Source organism: Paroedura picta, chromosome 2 (genome assembly GCF_049243985.1).
Source record: "Paroedura picta isolate Pp20150507F chromosome 2, Ppicta_v3.0, whole genome shotgun sequence".
Classification (NCBI taxonomy): Eukaryota; Metazoa; Chordata; class Lepidosauria; order Squamata; family Gekkonidae; genus Paroedura; species Paroedura picta.
Window position 1 is genome coordinate 35435408 of NC_135370.1, and position 16525 is coordinate 35451932.

Consider the following 16525-nt stretch of genomic DNA (forward strand, 5'->3'; position numbering starts at 1 on the left):
ACACGGGCAAATGCCCCCAAAGCGGGACTGGCCCACCAAAGGAGAGAAGGATGATCAGCTTAGCCAACCTGCCGCTTTCCCAAAATGGCCAATGATGGGCCTGGAGGGAGTGGGAAGGGGAGGGGCCCTGGGTGGGCATGTACACAGCTATGCTTCCCAACCATATTCTGCACAATTATGCCACTTCTGGGGGTTCTAGAAGTCTGATGAATGTTTCAGGGGTTTCGCAATGGTAAAAAAGTTGACAAAGGATACCATAATACAACAAAAATCAAAATAATTACAGCATGCCGATATACAAACGGTTCCCTAGATGCTCCTTACTGACAGGGCATTCCTAAGCACAGTCATACACTTCTAAGCTCACTGACTTCAACAGGATTTAAAAGAGTGTAACTCTGCTTAGGATTGCACTGTGTTATTCTAGTGGTGCTAGGGGAAGTGCGAATCTCCACCTCCCTGTTCCCCTACCACCAACTCTTCTATAAAAAGAGAGGATACATATACTCCCCAGGGAGGAGATGTGGATTATCTCCCAGCAGGAGAAATATTCTCTCTGCAAATGTGGAACATCTTAAACTGTGAACAGCATTCTTTTTTCGTACAAATCCTCAGCCTTCTCTTAGGAGCTTCAGTAATGGTGTTTTGTGCCATTTCTGTTGTCAAGTGCCGCAGTTTTAATATGACTTGCAGTCATTTTCTGTATGCTTTGTAATCCGGATTTTGTGAAGTGCTATGAGCTTTAGGGGAAAATCTAAATGGCAATACGGTAATCGTTCCCGGCAAGAGCAGCTGGTATGATTTACATAAAATACCAGAAAGTAAAACATGAAATGCCTAGTACAACAGACTATAAAATGTGTTTGCAATAAAAACTTACACATTAGGCTAGGGTAGGCTACAAAAGGTGTTTCTCTTTGAACAGCAGCAGGACAGGACTGCTTATTAAGAGAAAGCAATGTTCTAATTTATTTTACTAGGGCTAAAACCCACTGTATCCAGGAATACAACGGGCGCTACAGCTTGGTGGTGGGAAGGGGAGGAGTTGTTCAGTCTGTAAGGGCATGGGGTTGACACTAATCGGCTTTACCCACTGGGTCCCAGTAAGAGTTGAGCTGAGGCTCTTGCAATTTCTATTTTATAATGTTATTGTTATGATCTTGTTAAGTTATTATTGTTATAATGTTATTACTGTTATCAACCTGCTATCATATGTTATCTGTATCTTTTCCTGTTTTCTGTAAGCCACCCTGAGCCCTCGGGGAGGGTGGTAAATAAATAAACAAACAAACAAACAAACAAACAAACAAACAAATAAAATGTGTGTTGTGTGTGGGGATGTGGTGGCGTGCTGACAAATAAGGACGTGGGTGTGGAGAGATGGGTGTCAAGAACCCCCACAATAATACCACTCTCATTTCCTACTTCTTTTATATTTACCCAAATACACTCAACTCAACTTTCATGCTCGGGTACCTGTATTTCTTCACAAATATAAAGGTTCTTAACATATATTGCTACAGCTCCCTCTTCTTTTTCGCCTGTCTCTTTTGAATAGATTGTACCCCTCAATTCATACAATCACATGATCTGTAGCTAATTAAGCAACAGTTTTCATAGAATCATAGAGTTGGAAGGGGCCATACAGGCCATCTAGTCCAACCCCTGCTCAATACAGGATCAACCTAAAGCATCCAGGGGCAGTTATGCAATCAGTTTTTCATCAAAGTCAGATCACTGACACTGTTAAATCATCCCTTTGTAAATTACCCTTTCAAAAACATGTGTGTGGGGTTTTCTTTACATAACATAGTAGAGTGAAGCGAATGATTATGCATTTGAGAGAGCCTTCCTCAAGTGGGAGAGTAATCCATCCATTGTACTAAGAGCTCATTGGCAAGCTGTGGTCAGCAGCAGTCACCTGACTGAGACATGCTGCTAGCAGAGCCTTATCGGAATTGTAGTTCATTGGCTTTCCGTGCAGTCATTGGTGTAAGACAGCTCAGGGGAATATACAGAAAATACAGTAACATTTATGCACGCCATAAAAAGTGTCCCAGGAACCGGTTTGCATGAAAAAATCGTAGCAAAGCAAATTTATAATACTGCAAGGAAACAACACAGAAAATGCCATGAGGGATGAGTGCCATGCATAATCGAAAATACTTTGATGAGTTTTCCATGGCGAAATCACTGCCACATCCTGAATCGAAAAAGCAAATGTCTTTTTTTGCAGAAGTTTTGTGAGTTTTCCTGTTGTGCATTATCGTCCTAAGATAAGGATCTGTCCAGCTGCTACTTGAAGAATGCCAGTGACGGGAAGCGCACCATATCCTTAGGCAGTCGATTCCTGCCTAAAATAATCCCCCTCCCCAATATCTAGCCAATACCATTCTGCATGTAATTTAAACTCATTACTGCAGGTCCTATCCTCTACTGCCAACAGGAACCTTTCCCTGCCCTACTCTAAGTGACAATCTTTCAAATACTTAAAGACTGTAATCATGCCACCTCTCAACTTCCTCTTCTCCAGGTTGAAGTTTCCTAAGTCTCTCAGTTTTTCCTCATAGGACTTGGTCCCCAGGACCTGGATCATTCTCATTGTTCTCTTCTGAACCCTTTGTCCATATGCTTGTTGAAGTGAGGTCTCCAGAACTGCACAAAGTACTGGGGTCTGACCAGTGTGGTATACAGCAGGAATACATAAAAGCTGTTTTTTGTACCCTGATTTTTACTACCTGAAGGAGTCAAAGTGACTTACAATCATCTACCCTTCCCTTCCCCAAATAAAGACCCTATGAGATAGGTGAGGCTGAACAACTTCTAAGTTGGGCTTTCTCAACCAGGGTTTCATGAAACCCTAGGTTTTCTTGTTTCCTGAATGGGTGGGAAATAATCAATTTTTAATATATTTTTTAAATTTGTTAAACATTTATCAGTCATGTTGACTTGCCTCCCCCTCCCAAAATAGCCAATGATGGACCTGGAAGGGGTGGGGAGGGGAGGGACCCCAGGTGGGCATGTCCACAGCTATGCTTCCCCACCATATTCTGCATGGTTGTACCACTTCTGGGGTTTCTCAAAGCCTGAAGAATGTTTCAGGGATTTCTCAATGGTAAAAAATAAAGTTGAGAAAGGTTGCTCTGTGATTGGTCTATGGTCACCCAGCTGGCTGCATGTGGGTCGGAGAAGGGAATCGAACTCAGTTCTCCAGATTAGAAGCCGCTGCTCTTAACCGCTATACTGAACTGGCTTTGTGCAGCCATTACACAGAACCATGGTTTAATTAAACCAAATAAGTTAATGTGATTGTCTGAACAGGGCCAATCCACTATATGGTCAGCTAGAATCCATCTGAAACAATTGACTAAAATTGTTTTATTATGCTCCTAAATGGTGATGCACCTTTCTGTGTTCATGGAAATCAATGGGCTTAGCAGGGGGTAATGATGTTGAGGATTGACCAGTTAATCACAGTTGATAAAGGAAGTAGAGAACTAGCCGTGTACACAATTGTGGTCTCCTTAGAGGAAAGGCAATAGATGATGTCATAAGATGTGTGAACAGGATATCCTGGTTTGTTTCTTGGCACCGCCATCCCTGATTGTAGGGGAAGATGAGGGAAACCAACATTTGCCTGGCCAAACCAGGACCTGAATGATCATCTGCTAGCTGAATCCCTGTGTCACCAGTTTACAATTAAAAAACCTAGGCCCTGACAGAACTATTCAAGTTCCAGAGGGCATGCTAGATGGCACACTTCCACCAGGCGCACAGTTGAGTCCAGAGCAAGCAAGCAAACTCACATGGCCCTCCCTCCCTCCCTTTTCAGAATGAAATCCCACCACATGGATACTGAATACAAGTAGTGGGTATATCAAAGCATTGGTGTATTATTATTTTTATTGTATTTCAAGTGGATTTTAACATTTTTACAAGCCTGTCCACAGAGAGGGATGGTATATAAATGCAATAATAAGAAATATGAACAAATGATAAATAAAAAGTGAACAATGATTTGGTGTTAACATCTGAACTGAGTCAGTGCGTAGGACTTATAAGAATTTCAGTAAAAGGTATCGACCCTCACTTATAACAGATAAAATGCCCCAATATTTGTTGTTTTCTCACAGCCTTAACAAAAAAAATTATTGGTCTCAGTCTTTATGTTTTTTGATTTGATTGCTTTTGCCGTCCTTGATTGGGCATATGAGAAGAAGAAAAGAAGAGGTTTTTTTTTTTTATACCCCACTTTATACTACCCAGGGGAATCCCATGTTGGCCTACTATCACCTTTCCCTTCCTCTCCCCAGACACCCGGTGAGGTAAGTGGGGCTAAGAAAGCTCTAAAAGAACGGCCCTGCAAGAACTGCTCAAAGAGAACTAAGACTAGCCCATGGTCATCCAGCTGGCTGCATGTGGAGGAGTGGGGAATGAAACACATTTTCCCAGATTAGAGGCCACCACTCTTTAACCACCACACTATGCTGGCTCTATAACTAAAGTCTCTATAATTGGCTGCGTAACTAAATCATATTATTTAAATAGCATCATCTCTACCATCTTTGTCTTGAAAGTTCTTATGAAATCCATGTTGGATTATCTTTAATGCCAGTTAAAATGCCTGCCCTTTCACTAAAGCTGTTGATGCTTTAAATAAGCATAAAGAACATATTTTTTTTAAAGACAATATAGTTTCATTTTATATGAGTTTCTCATATAAATATAATATGAAATTTCATAGTAGTCCTAGAAACCCTTCTAAGTACAGAGAAATGAATGGACATAGAAGGATATAACTCTGCTTAGAATGGAATTACCAGTCTGAGGACTTTGATGACAGGCTTCAACAAGCCATTTTAATTTTCAGAAACAAATTTGCCTGTATTTATTACCAGTTAAAAAATGAAGTTGACCTGCGGAAAATCAAAATCCTATACACGACTCCAGTTAAGATGTTGTAGAATTAACAGTAACTTTATTTATTTATTTCTTGGATTTATATCCCCCTTCTCATGACTTGGTCACCTTGAGGTGGCTAACAATTAAAACCACTATGTGGCTCTGGGGGAAAAGATGAAGGACCTGGAAGCGCAGGTTGTGTTTTTGCCAGTTCTCCCTGTTAATGACCATGGCTTAGGAAGGGAAAGAAAAATAATGCAGATAGAATGACTGGTTACATCATTGGTGTCATCATGAAAGGTTTGGATTTTTTGACCTTGGCTTATACTAATGTGATGAAGCTCTTCTCTCAGGAGATGGTTTGCACCTCACAGGAGTAGGAAAAACTGTGTTTCCTAGGAGACTTACAGACCTGGTGAGGAGAGGTTTAAACTAAATCCAATGGGGGAGCGAAGCTCATTTAGGAAATAGAAGAAGGGCCTTATAACCAAGGATGAATGTGAACAAATAACCAATGCTTGTAGGAAGAGTGTTAGAAAAGCTAAAGCTCAGTATGAGCTTAGGCTAGTGATAAATGCTAAGCACAACAAAAAAAGGGTTCTTTAGTTACGTTCAAAGTAATGGTAGGACCAGAAAATGAAATTGTAAAAGGTGATAGAGAGAAGGCTGAACTCCTCCATTCCTACTTCTCCTTAGTCTCCTCTCGTGAGGGAAATCATGCTCAATTTGGCAAAAGCATATCACATGATAAGGCATGGGAGTTGCAGCCCAGGATCATTGTAGGGCTAGTTCATAAATACCTAGTTTCCGTTAATGAAACAAAGTCATAGAATCATTGGATAATAGAGCTGGAAGGGACCTCATGGGCCATCTAGTCCAACCCCCAGCACGATGCAGGACACCCACAACACCATCGCTCATCCACTGTAACCTGCCACCCCATTAAATCCTCTGGGCCCAGATGAATTGCATCCAAGGGTACTAAAAGAACTTGCAGACGTAATTTGTGAACCTCTGTCCATTATTTTTAACAATTCTTAGAGAACAAGTAAAGTGCCAGAAGATTGGAGATGGGCAAATGTTGTCCCCATCTTCAAGAAGGGGAAAAAGGAGGACCCAGGTAATTGCCAATCTGTCAGCTTGACATTTATAGCTGGTGAAATTTTAGAACAAATCATCAAATACTTGATCCTTGAGCAGGTAGAGCAGATGGCTGTGATTACTAAGAGTCAGCACGGCTTTCTCAAGAACAAGTCATGTCAGACTAACCATATCTCCTTTTGGGAGAAAGTGACTACCTTGGTGAATCAGGGGAATGCCGTGGGCACAGTTTACCTTGATTTCACTAAGGCTTTAATGACTAGTTGTTAAAATGCAGTTTGGATCCTATTACTGTTAGGTGGATTGAGAAGTGGTTCACAGATTGCACCCAAAGGGTGCTTGTGAATGGCTCTTCATCTTCTTGGAGAGGAATTACAAGTGGAGTGCCTCAGGGATCTGTCCTGGGTCCTGCATTATTCAACATATTCATAAATGATTTGGAGGGGGTACTTATTAAATTTGAAGATGATACTAAACTAGGAGGTGTAGCAAACAAAGCAGAAGACAGAATCAGAATACAGGATGATCTTGACAGGCTAGAAAATTGAGCTAAAATGAATTTCAATCGTGATAAATATAAAATTCAGCATTTAGATAGGAAAAATCAAATGAATCATTATAGGATGGGTGAGACCTGAACTGGGAGTAATATGTGCGAAAAGGATCTAGGAGTCTTAATAGACCATACACTGAACATGAGTCAGCAGTGTGACTTGGTGGCTAAAAAGGCAAATGGGATTTTAGGATGTATCAAAAGACCTCACTTAGAGTACTATGTTCAGTTTTGGGCACCAAAATTGAAGAAAGATGTAGACAAACTGGAGAATGTCCTGAGGAGGGCAATGAAAATGATGAGGGGTTTGGAGACCAAGACTTTTAAAGAAACATTGAGGGAGCTTGGCCTGTTTATCCTGGACAGAAGATGACTAGGTGGTACGATAGCCATCTTCAAGCACTTGAAGGCTATCACGCAGAGGATAGAGCAGAGTTATTTTCTTTTTCCCCAGAGGGTCAGACCAGAACCAATGGGATGAAATTAATTCAAAAGAATTTTCGGCTAAACATCCAATAGAAGTTCCTGACAGTTAGAGCGGTTCCTCCGTGGAACAGGCTTCATTGGGAGGTGGTGAGTTCTCCTTATCTGGACGTTCTTAAGCAGAGACTAGATAGCTATCTCACAGAAATGCTAATTCTGTGAATTTAGGCAGATTAAATGGGTAGACAGAAGGGATTGTGTAGGTGCTTTGCTCTTGTGGCTATTTCATGCATTCTGCAGGGGGTTGGACTAGATGACCCTGGCGGTCCCTTCCAACTCTATGATTCTGTGTTTCTATTATTTATTATCTTTAATTGTCACTCTCCATTTCAGTAGACATAGTTGCATCCATTCTCATATATGCAGAGATCATATGTCCTACACTGTACTTGATGTTTTAGACACAAGGGTGGATTTCATTGTGTCACTCTGAATCCAGAGGGAAAGCCAATGAAGTACATTTTTCCAGACAGAATTCTAGATACTATAAGCATGCTAACTGTACCAGACACACAGAACCAAACATACAAAGCTCATTATTTTATTTTTAAACGAAAGGGAAGGAGACAAGAGTCTGAAGTCCTAGAATACCTAGAGCTTTTAGACATCTAGCACAAAGCTTCTGTTATTAAGATGCCTATCTTGAATTACTAATGAATGGGCAAAAAATTAAACAAGTAAAGGTATCTGCTGAGAATGATATAAATGCTGCCCCCAGTGCATACTGCATTCTTTTCCCCTATGGCCTTTTCAGAAATTTCTAATTTTGCAACTGGTGTGTTTCTGTACACATTCCACTAATAAATGATCTCATCATCTGTCAAAGCAGAATTTTAGATACTCAGCACAGAAAGCCTGAGATACACCTTCATGTTAGGTTTAGGTCTAAGAAATATGCAGATATGCTGATAAAGCCAACATAAATAACACAATAAACGACACTGTGATTGGCATGTACATTTTAATTAGCCAGTAATGCTTTATCCTGCTAAGTTTGGAATTGGTGCATGAAGCATGCTTCTCAGCTGAAATAGTTAAGATACAGATCTGAGTGCATAGTTGAGCTTCAGCCAGCCAAGAACTCCTGTCAAGTGAAGCATTAATCATGTTTCCAAAAGAATGCAATGCTTCAAAGGCAGTGGGAGCTAAGTGGGAGTTAAGAATTAAAACTTAACACCTTGATAAAAGTGCCAGAGCAGGTAAGGGGTCAGTGAGGTCTGAAAATAGGACAACACCTTGCAGTTCTGACTCATAATTATGTTTCTGGTTGCTATCAGTTGTAAGCAAATGACAATCCCATTAGGCTGCGTGCTGGCTTGATGACCATGTAGGATCATCGCTTCATAAATGATATCTCAATTTCAGTAAGTACCTGATTACTGCTTCTGCTCATGAATGTGTAGTCCATATATGCAAGGTATCCACTGATGCCCTCCTTGGAGGTTTAGTTTCCTCTGGTAACTTGCCTTGCCTCTCGTTCCTCCAACTCTTTTGTATTGGCTCTTCAGATGGAACGAGACCCAACGAAGCCTTGCTTTCTCTGAAAATTCTAGGGATATGATGTCATCATTCTCCAAGTTCCAGTGTTCTGCTCATCCTTTCTGACTACCATGTGGATGGGGGGGAAACGATATCATAATACATGGTGTGTATCAGTGAGGCTTGACTGAGGTGAAAGAGACATGAGGCTGCAGTTGCTGGGAGCAGCCACATGACTTCCCCTAGGTCTAGTTCGGGTCTTTGGATTAGCTACACTACGAGCTATGTTAAGTCTGTGGGTTTAGCAGACACAGATGCAGATTTCTTTGAAAACTACAGCTCTTTATTGAGCACCAGCAAGAAATACCAATCAGCAAACGTAGGAACTCATGGAACTTATATATGTTAGAGCTAATCCACCAAAGAACCTGGCTGGCCTTTAAGGGGACCATCTGATTGGTCCATAAACTAGGAGGCAAGGAACTCATTGGCTGTATTCATTTCATCCTTTTGCATGATGCCGTATTGAACAGAATGTCCACATACACAACAGGCTACCAATTATCTGAGAGAAATGCTGATTTTATGTAATTAGGCAGATTGTGAGGGGATAGGCAGGATGGGACGTGCCAGTGTTTGTCTCTTGTGGCCCTTCCTCGCATACCCAGGGAATTGCTAAGCGCCACTGTGGAATGGTAGGTGAGTTTCCTCCAGGCCAGGCTGGATTCTGGAGATTTTTGGTGGAGGGATCACTTGGGCATGAAATCGGGTTCACCATGGGTGGGTAGGTAGTTGTGAGTTTCTGTGTTGTGAGGAGCGTTGGACTAGATCAGGGGTAGTCAACCTGTGGTCCTCCAGATGTTCGTGGACTACAATTCCCATGAGCCCCTGCCAGCAAACTGCCAGCAAATTGTAGTCCATGAACATCTGGAGGACACAGTTTGACTACCCCTGGACTAGATGACCCAGGGGGGGTCCCTTCCAACTCTATTATTCTATGATTAGAAGCCCAGTTCACACATTATGCAAATTTATCTATGGTTAGTTAGGGCCCATTAGACCAGAATCTGAAATCATTGTGTGAAGTTGGTTCAACACAATGTGTTGTAACCATGTTTCAACATGATGTACAAATGTGGACACCCTGCTTTAATTGTGGCTTTCCCCCTAGTGCTATCGTTGTACACACTCTGGCTACAGAGACGCCTAACCAGAAGAAAACCAATGAAACCACTGAGGCTGCCAAGAGCGTAATGACCATCTGAATCCTCGTTTCCCAAACTAACCATAGTTAAAACAAAACCACTGTTGCATGTTATATCTGAAATCAGCCTAACCCTCATTGCTTTTGCAGAAAAAAAAAAACTCAGGAATTACGATCGTTGTGGGTGCTTTGGATTTAAGACAGTTTGTGCTTATCGTGTGGAACAGGGGCATTCGGCCCTCCTGAATGATCATGAGCTCTTATGAAGCTGCCATTTCTGCTGTTGCATGGAGAACAAATGTGCCATGCCTCTGGCCTCCCTTTGCAGGCTTGCTGACAGAAGCAAGAGGACAGTGAGGCAAGATCGCGCAACAGTGGGAAGGATTCTGCCATGGCTCTGACCCTTGCCTTGTTCCTTATGATGGAACCCTTCCTAATACATGGTTTGTCTTTTTTGTTGGCCAGCTTTTTTTGTTTGTTTGCTGCCCAGGATCCTGGCCATGAGACCGGTGAAGTGTTGCATTTGGTTCCCTCTCTTTCTGTTTCGTGACTTCCTGTCACATGCTTGCAGCTCAGCGGGTCCCATGTTCAATGGATCCAGTGCTGGCAAAGTGTTAAGTATATCCAGAGACATTCCTGGACATCAGCTTGCCATGCAACAAATACAAACTTGTGGTTCATTAGTTGTACTTCTGAAAGCAAAACATTCCAGATCTTCCAAGTTATAATTCTCTCTGGGAGTGTAATTATCTTAAATTTATTGTCTAGCTGTATACAAACTTACCCATAAGCAAGACAGGTCATCTCTTTAGAATCCTGCATGAGCTGCTGGTAAACCCAATTATACTTTCCTTCAGATTTCCTGTTGGCTGTTTATATTATTTGTATAGTATAGTGCCGCAGACAATACAGATCATCAGGGAAGCAAAACAAACAAACAAACAAACAAACACACACACACACACATACATACATACATACATACAGTTGCTCGTTTGTAGTCACAAGAACAGAGCAAGAATGGACCCTAGGGTTGCAAGATCCAAGTTGGGAAACCTCTGGAGGACAGCGATGTCAAGTGGGGTACAATACCATAGAGACCACCTTCCATTTTCTGCAGGTGAACTGATCTCTGTAGAACTGTAATTCCAAGGTTCCACCTGGTTCCACCTGGAGTTTGACATTCCTTTAACTTGTACCATATGCCTACAGGAAGAGAGCCAGCAGGAATGGAAAATGGCTTCAACTCACTGCCCTACTGGTTTCTTAATCTAGTTTAGAATGTTTGTGACGACTGAACGTTTTGCTCATATTATGTACAGATTATGGGTATATATGCTTCACCCTCTGAGACCTCGATGAAAACTCTAGGACTCCCACTTTTCTCATAATAATTCCACATATGTCTCACTTTTAGCAATGTGATATCCAGGTCATTTGCAGCTTCACAAGCATTGCCAAAGGCAGGCAGAGCAGAAACGAGCAAACAACACATAAACCCAATTTCACTGGACCTAGAGCTCTCTACTGTATCACTAGAGGCCTTTATCATCAAAAGACAATGAGATCCACCCGACGTACATTTCTAGGGAAAGATAACTCATGAATGGTAATGAGATGTTTTGGAAACAGAACTTGGAACAGGTTCAGGAAAGTCTGTGACCTCTGGATACAAGAGATTTGGTAAAGTTATTATCCCTTTCTTCCCCCCAAAAAATACTCGGTGAGGACATGATGTCAACAGGACCTTTACAAATGTCACAGAAGCAAGAAACAAATTATTGAGAATTAGACGTTGGCTGGGTACTTGACATGTAATTTCATCAGAAATTCAGGGCCATGTCTATGAAGCAGTAAGATAGTATAAGAGCTAGTTTGGATTAAATTTGTTTAAAAGAGAAGCTGGTTTTTATATCTGACTTTTCACTACCAGAAGGAGTCTCAAAACAGCTTTCAAACATCTTTCCCTTCCTCTTCCCACATCAGACACCCTGTGAGGTAGGTGGGGCTGAGAGAGCTCTAAGAGAATTGCTCTCTGAAAACAGCTCTAACGGGATTGTGACTAGCCCCAGGTTACCCAGTTGGTTGCATGTGGAGAAGTGGGGAATCAAACCCAGTTCTCCAGATCAGAAGCCGCTGCTTTAAACCACTATACCATACTGTGAATTATGTCCACCAGTCTTAACCACTGCATCAAGCTGAACTCCATAAAGAATGCTGGAGTAACTTCTTGATATGTTTTCGTCATTCTTTATGTTTAAGTGGAAACTGCTTGTTTCTCTGCTAATGATCCTTGTGGCCCAAAGAGTCAGGTCATTTTCATAGCCAATGCTTAAAAAAAAAAGTTTCCCAAACTTTTCAGTCTGTATTATGTCCCTTGTAAATATAACATAGCAAGCAGAAAAAATATTTGTTTCCCTTTTTCATTTATTCTACAGCTGCATCAACTAGTGAATGGACTTGGTAAAAAGGCCTACAACCTACCGAAATCACTTTCTAGAGAGTGTCCATCCCTAGAAATCTGATTAACAATCACCCGATTGGTCTGCACGTTTGTGAATGATGTCTGCTTCCTGGAATGCATTCGCCCACCCCCACCCAACAGAGTAAACACTTTGGTTATTCCAGACATGCACTGCAGTTTGACTCACGGCCAGGGACCAAAGTCGAAAGGAGGTGGTGCGTGGCTGGACGCTTCCACATCTTCAGAATGTGCTTTGTTCACCTCCCCAGTTATGAATAGGGGTGGGGAAACGTTGTGAATCATTCTAAATTTCTTCATCCCGGGCAGTATTGCTAACACTGTGACAGGTACTAACAAGCCGCTGGCTTTGTAAGGAACCTTTGGCTATATGTTACCTCTAGCTGGATCAGTAATTACATGACTGGAAGAAATTAGGCAATCGGGGACATACAAGGGAAAATGGCATTTACAAATTTGACTAAAACTATTTAGAATGGGTTAGAGAGGTATCTGGAAGGGCAAACAGAAATCTCAATATTTTGGATGGGTGATCAATTAGCTAGTTAACCCGACTGGGGTATGATAAGTGGGGATTATTCAACTTTGTTTTTATGTGCTGTCATTGTGAGCATTCTCATTCACCCATTTATGTTGCTGCTGTTCCCAATTTATGTGCCACCTATTCTATTTATACATTATATGCTATCCTTGTGCAGCTGATGTGCAAATAACATTGAAAAAGGCATACCTTTGATGAGAACAGTTTGGCCAGACATAGAAAGTTGTGCCCTAGTAGCATCGAGTGTTTCCTTCAGCAGAACGGATCTTCCCCTTTCCCACTCTTGAAATTCTGTTCCTGCAGCACAGGGGGTCCTGTGAGGGCAGAGCAGAGAACAATACGGGGCAAAGTGGATGCGGTTGATAAAATTCCCCTTTATCTTTTGGATGAAAATTGCCTGTGGATCCTTTATACAAGTACGTCTATGCATGTCCAACAATTACATACATGAAACTCGAGAGACTTATGACACAGCAGTAAAGCCAGTGGAAGTATTGAGTAGTTCCTAAGGAAGCCCTGAAACCACACTAGCGACAGAAACCACAAACCACATGAATTTTTGGGCAAAGAAATCTGCAACTAATTTTTGTTGCTAGAATCCCAAAACACTGCCTCCGCCCACAATGTCTTGGAAGCCCTGCTCTTTGGCCCACAGCCTGCGGAGGCTAGGCAGCCAAGGGCCAGGGGAGCTGCAATGGCAGCATCTCACCTTTGTAGTGCCGTCTCCCAGGAGGCGGACAATAGGGTATTGCCCCTAAAAGGAAGATCTTCCACACGGGCCCTGGTTTCTGGGAGTAGTGCTGTAGAATGTAACCAGGCATGTTGACATTTCAAAATAGTTGAGCCCATAGCCCAAACAGAGGCGTCTGCTGAGTGCTTGGCAGCACTGAGCTGCTCTCTGGATAACTTAAGAGTTTCAGTGTGTATGACCCTAATGTGGAACTTCTGTTCCTCAAAATATGGGAGTGGCCCTTCCCCAAAGCAGCAGTTGGTAAGCGGCCATTTTAACATTGGTAAAGCGGGACACCATTGACCAGGGGGGTTCTTTATTAAAATTTGGTCTATATGGAGCAACAAAAAATTTCATAGAACGCAAAAATAGTATTGTAATATATATTTTTAAATTTCAACATAAGTACAATTCGCCAGGTACCCCCAGATGTCCCTCCAAAAGTGGGACAATCTGGTCACCTTACGTTATCTCCTCATAATTAGCAATCCTGAGATTTAAAGAAATAGAGGCATACATTTTTCTACTAAGCCAGTCTATCTTATGCCCTTCCTTATTCACAGATATAGTATTTGTCCCAAACTTATATTTTGATTGCATTTCTTCAGCAACCAACGAAGGAGGAGGGTGGCTAAAGAGAAATTCACAACCCTCTTGCTGGACCAGATAAATGTTCTCCATGTTGTGAGAAGTAGCAGGCATTGAGGAAGGCTTTGTCCATATCAGTTTGACCATGACTGTAAAACCCTCTAAGAAGAGGAAAGCATCCAAACATCTGGATATAAATCTTTTGTAAATCTGGATGAAATCTTTTGATGTTTTATTGAAAGTTGTTTTGATGTTATAGTCTGTATAATGTTCCATGTAAGTTATATATTCAGTGTAAGCTGCCCAGAGCTGCAAAGAAATGGGCGGTATAGAAATCTAAATGAATGAATGAATAAATGAATGAATGAATGAATGAATAAATGATCCAGAAGCTTGTTCTTAGGCTTATTATCAACAGAAACAACAGAAATGTCTAAGGCTTGTGCTATTCTTAACATCTGCAGAACGTTAAGAAGACAGCCTGCAGGAGAAATGAGATTCTGATCTCCCACTGCATCATCAGGAGATTGATTGCAGGAACCCTCAGAACTGGCAATAGAGGCCAGTTCCTCTTTCTCAAAACCATATAGTTTGTAATGGGAGGATCAAGATCCTCTGCATCCAAGGATTGGAGAAATCAATTAGAGCTCTGGACGACTTCTGCAGTACACTTCAGTCACGAGACTGCTGTGTTCATGACAAGCAGCAGGAATAGGCCAACAATGATGACAGATGGGCAAACGAGATCTTTGCACAGCCTCCGATTCCTCTGGAACTGTTAAACCACAGATGATCATGGACCTAGCCAGCGAAAAAATATGTGGAACTGACCATTGCCATTCTGTGGGCAGTTCCATGGTTGCCAACCCCAGTTCCTTTGTTTCTGCTAACAGTGACGAAGAGGGGTGATGCGTCTGCTTTGACTTTGGTCTTGTGCTTTTTCAGAGGTGGCAATTCTGAAGAGGATCTCAGTTGGTCACAACCTTGTTTCCATATACATCAGATCTGACCTGGGAACCATTTAGCAGAGACTACAGGAGGAGGTCCTGAGGGGCACTCCTGAGGTAGATGAGGCCATCCTCTCTAAACTTTTTTACTGTTGAGAAGCCCTTGAAGCATTCTTCAGGCTTCAGGAAACCCCACAAGTGGCCCGATCATGCAGAATATGGTTGGGAAACATAGCTGTGTACTTCCCACACCCTCCAGGCCCAATACTGGCCGCTGGGGGTGGTGGTGGACGTGACCATATATGGTCATATCACCCAATAAAAGTTTAAGCATTTTTATATAAAAATTAATAAACTCCCCTCCATTTGGGAAACCCTTTCAAGGTCAGCAAAAAACCCATGGGTTTCATGAAACCCTGGTTGAGAAAGCTTCCATTAGGCATTGAAAGCATTGGAACCTCATCCAAGCATGATGATTTTGCAGTTGAAGGGGCAGATACAGACAATGACTATTGACATAAGGTGGCCTTTAAACACATGGTGCCATTGTCTCTGGCTTTGGGGGCGAACTGATGACAAACAGCATATGACTCTCCAGTATGAGACTCTCCCAAACACATCAAACATACAATGTTAATCTTGTCATCTTGGCCAAGCAGGTTACACATTTTTTGAAAAGAAACATCTTTGTCTGGAATCTAATTTAGAAAAATGAAGCGCTAGCGAAACAGAGCAGCATGGTTGTGAAGCTCTGGTTGAAGGGGCTCTCAGGGACTGTTTCTATGCTAGTGAGTAGTCTTCAGGGACCAGCCTGCATACTTGTACAGCATCCATATGGGACTGCATAGGACAACAATTATGAATCAATGGTTTTACTATAGAGTTTCCAGTGAATTTTACAGCATTGCATCAGTGCAATAGCATCACACTATTGGAGTGACAGCAATTCTCAATACATTCTCCCCTTCCAATTGAGCAGCACTCAGGACCAGGAGCTGTCACCAAGAGGTCTCCTACTATAGGGGAAGACCAGTAGCAACCTTACTTGTAAGCCACCTTTGCAGGTCTCTGGAGAAGATGGATGCCAGCCCCCAAGTGCGACCTGGGGATCCCCTGGATCAGAGATCAGTTTCCCTGGAGAAAATGTCTGCTTTGGAAAGTTGACTCCATAGCATTATACTCCACTTAGGTCCCTCCCTGTCCCAAATCCCTCCTACTCCCAACACTATCCCCAATGTCTTCAGGTATTTCCTAACCCAGATTTGGCAACCCAGGCAGCACTTCCATGTTCTAAATTAGGGTGTCTTTAAGCCCTCTTTAAGTATTTGAAAGGTTGTCACCTGGAGGAGGGCAGGATGCTGTTTCTGTTGGCAGCAGAGGACACGCAGAAATGGGTTTAAACTTCAAGTACAACGATATAGGCTAGATATCAGGAAAAAAAATTTCAGTCAGAGTAGTTCAGCAGTGGAATAGGCTGCCTAAGGTGGTGGTGAGCTCCCCCTCACTGGCAGTCTT

General features: G+C 42.1%; 1 long non-coding RNA gene across 4 annotated transcripts in view; it reads right to left on the reverse strand.

Moving 5' to 3' along the window:
- The window catches only part of LOC143829223 (uncharacterized), an 85754-nt gene that overhangs the window by 44890 nt on the left and 24339 nt on the right, over positions 1–16525 (reverse strand). For 3 of the 4 annotated variants that reach the window (XR_013228030.1, XR_013228031.1, XR_013228032.1), the window contains exon 3: positions 12935–13059. This is a non-coding gene — a long non-coding RNA (uncharacterized LOC143829223). Of the gene's footprint in view, positions 1–7923; positions 8645–10699; positions 10929–12934; positions 13060–16525 lie in introns of those variants that run through there. The other variant, XR_013228029.1, reaches the window with a different exon arrangement.